General features: G+C 31.5%; 1 non-coding gene across 1 annotated transcript; it reads left to right on the top strand.

The window, feature by feature from the left end:
- The first annotated feature begins 1228 nt into the window (after positions 1-1228).
- LOC139887028 (small nucleolar RNA R71) lies at positions 1229-1335 on the top strand. The gene has a single exon (XR_011772881.1). It is a non-coding gene; the product is annotated as a small nucleolar RNA R71 (small nucleolar RNA).
- The last annotated feature ends 2597 nt before the right edge of the window (positions 1336-3932 follow it).

Genomic DNA, 3932 nt, shown 5'->3' with positions numbered 1-3932 from the left:
TCTCTTATATAATGAAAGAGGCATAACACTCACACTTGCACCTAAATCTGCTAGTGCATCATACATGACACAGTCACTTAGTAGACAAGGAACAATAAATTCACCCGGATCACCTACCTTAGGTGAAGATTTTGGTGGAACTGTCTTCACCGGGTTTACTTCTACGGTTTTTGTTTCTTGCACTTTCTTATTCTTCTTCTTCTTCTTTTTTCCAAAGGTATCACAAACTTTATTACCTATCACTTGCTCATACTCAACTCCTTTTCTTGGAAACGGGATGGGTGTTTTGTATGGTGCCACCACTGGCTTTACATACTCGGGTGGTGGTGGTGTTGTAACTTCTTCATTGTTACTCACATCTAAAACTTTCCCATCTTCTGGTGTTGGTTTTTCAGAATTTGTTGATACCATGTTAACATTTTCATTCCGAGGATTTACTTCATTATTACTCGGTAGCTTTCCTTGTTCCCTTTCACTCATCAATCTAACAATAGTACCTACTTGTTTTTCTAGATTCAAAATGGAAGCTTGTTGAGTTCTAAATGACTGATCAAACCTCTCATTCGTTTGGGTTTGAGTTTCAATAAATTGTGTTTGAGATTCAACTAGCTTAAATACCACTTCTTCCAGATTTGACTTTTTCTCTTCGGTTTGTTGTGATAGTTTATACAAGCCAGGTCTTTGTTGATTGAAAGTGTTATTTTGAGTTGGTTGGTTATTCGGACCTTGTTGATTGTATGAGTTATTATTGGGTCCATTTGGATTGTAAATAATGTTTTGATTTCGATTAAAGTTTGGCCTTGGTGGTTGATAATTATTTTGATAATTATTTCCCGGCCTTTGGTTTATGTAGGAAACATTCTCTCGTTGTTCCATCGTTTGCTCAACATTACAATCTTTCGTTAAGTGTGGTCCACCGCATTGCTCACAACTGATTCGTATTACGTGAATATCTTTAGTCATCTTTTCCATTCGTCTCTCGAAAGCATCTATTTTTGCGGAAATAGAATCAAAGTTATGGCTAGAATCGGCTCTAGCCGCTTTAGATGAATGAAAAATATCTTTTTCCTGATGCCACTCATGAGAGTGGGATGCTGTGTTATCAATGATCTTGTGAGCTTCAGTTGCGGTTTTCTTCATCATGGAACCACCAGCTGCTGTGTCGATGTCTTTTCGTGTGGCGATGTCGACGCCTTTATAGAAAATTTGCACTATTTGAAAAGTATATAAACCGTGTTGAGGACATCCTCTCAACATCCTTCCGAATCTTGTCCATGCCTCATATAACGTTTCATTTGGCTTTTTCACGAACGTGGAAATATCTCCTTGAAGTCTCACAACTTTAGATGCCGGAAAGAATCTTTGAAGAAATTTCTCAACTAAAATATCCCATGAGTCAATCGTTCCTTCAGGTAACGATTCTAACCAATCTTTGGCTTCTCCTTTTAAAGTCCATGGGAACAACATAAGATAAATAGTTTCATCCTCAACTTCTCGGATTTTAAATAGATTACAAATCGTATTAAAAGTTCGAAGATGTTCGTTTGGATCTTCTTTTGTTGTACCACCAAATTGGCACTGATTGGTGATCATGAGTAGGATTTGTCCTTTGATTTCAAAATCTGATGCTCTAATATCTGGCTGATTAATGGCGTGACCGTGGCCCGTGCGTGTGGCTCTCATTCAGTCTTCCATACTTTGAGGTTCCGTTACTTCCATAATTGAATCTGTTGAATCCGAATCACTAGAAGATTCTGATTTAACTATTTGTGGTTCAGGAGGAATGATTAGTGGTTCAGGATCTTGAAATTGTCCTTGAATATCCTCCGGATTCTCAGTTGTGAAGTCGGGTTCAAAAAATGGATTATCGGAAATTTGAGTTGGAGAACTTGTTCGACTAGATGATGATTCTAAAGAAAAATCAACGGCAACAATATTGGCAAGATGCCTTGATCAAGTTACAGGTGGTGAACGTATGAAAGGTGGTGAACGTTTTGCTCGGTGCATTCACTGAATATCCTATTAGTTATAAAAATAAAAATTATATAAGTTATCAAATTAATAGACTTTTCTAATTTTGCCCACATTTCGAATAGCCAATAGATGCAGCAGGTAGCCAGGACCCTTTAAATCGGAAGCCCACAACTAGCCACTAACAAATCCAACTATTACTACGAACCAGAAAATTTGGATGTCTATCAATTTAATCGCTTAAAATAATTTTTCGTTTGAAATTTTAGAGAAGAAATAGAAAATTCTATGTCCTAAAAACTAGAGCGTCGAGAAATAAGAAAGAAAAAGATTACGTCGAAAAACGTCAAAAAAATAAAAGGTCGAAAAATAAAAATAAGAAAGTAGCGCGTCGAAACTTAAAAGGGATTCTAAACGAAAAACGGCAATTACTTAAAATGATACTAAAATTTTAACACGGCGTCGCAAAATTTTAAGCCACCTAAATCTTAGTCTAAAGAAAAAGCACTTAAGGAATTTTACGGCAAAGCCTAAAAATCTAAAAGTATAAAAATAACTATGACAAAGCTAAACTTAATACTAAAAGTTGTAACAAGAGTCTAAAAATCTAAAGGTAATAAAACTTAAAATAAATATTTTTTTTTTAATTTTATAGACAAAATCTTAAAAATATATATATATATATATATATATATATATATATATATATTTTTTTTTTTAATTTTTTTTAAAAAAATTTATTTTTATATTTTATATTTTATTTTTTTAACGATTTTAATATTTCTTTTTTAAGGATTTTAAATTTTTTTTTCACGAAATTAATAATTTTTTTATTATTTTTTTTAAAAAACTTTTTTTTAACTCATTTACTATTCATGAATAGTAAATAAAGCGAAATTAATTAATTTACTATTCACATGAAAGCGACATGATAGAAATTATTAATTATAAGTTACATAATATACCCCTGAAGTATTTAATAAATACGACTTTTTAAAAGATTCAAATTTGATTCAAAATTATTATTATATTATTATATTTTATTTCAATATTATTATATTATTATATTTTATTTCAATATTATTATATTATTATATTTATTAAATTATTATATTTAAATCAATATATCTTTAATCAATCAAAAACTAAAAAAATAATTTAAATACCCCGTGAAGACACAAAAAGTGTCCCCGGCAGCGGCGCCAAAAACTTGATGTGTTCTAGAGGGTGTGTATGAAACGGCTATCAGTTTTATATTTATTTACTACAAAAAATCACCTAAATTAAACTAAAACACAAAAGGCAATTATACCTATCGTGTAATAATATAGCTAAGGTAAAGTCCGGGAGGTCGATCCGTGGACACTATTATTGGGTGTCTTACTAGGTCAAAATTAGTTAATTAAGTAGTTAAACTAGATATAGTAATTATAGGTAACTTTGGGAGGATTTACCGTTTAATGACCGGTTTGTCGATTTTATATTTTAAGCGTACAGATAAATGACAATAATTAAAGTGCGTAAAATAAATAACAATATTAAAATGACAATAAATAAAATTGCGATAAATGAAAGTACGATGAGAAATACAATAAAAGAATTATGCTTATTTAAACTTTCGTAATCATGATGTTTGACGTTTTAATTTTAATTTATTATGCTGGGTTAATTTTCCTTTGTCCTGGATTTATTTGATACCTATCTGGTTTTTACCCATAATAGTTCATCGGTCATAATTATAAAATGATCGTCAAATTAACCTTATACCCGAAGTCAAATATTCCAACTAATTGGGGATTCGAACTGTAACAAGGTCTTAATACTTTGTTAATAATTACACCAGGTTATCGACTGTGTGTAATCCAAGGTCTTAATACTTTGTTAACAATTACACCAATTACCCTTGTATGTAATCCACCCCTGTTTTAATTAGTCCATGATTATTAATTTACCCACTTGGC

This window comes from Rutidosis leptorrhynchoides, chromosome 1 (genome assembly GCF_046630445.1).
Source record: "Rutidosis leptorrhynchoides isolate AG116_Rl617_1_P2 chromosome 1, CSIRO_AGI_Rlap_v1, whole genome shotgun sequence".
NCBI classification, from domain to species: domain Eukaryota; kingdom Viridiplantae; phylum Streptophyta; class Magnoliopsida; order Asterales; family Asteraceae; genus Rutidosis; species Rutidosis leptorrhynchoides.
The sequence above is the reverse complement of the archived record's forward strand: the minus strand, read 5'-3'. Positions and strand labels throughout refer to the sequence as shown.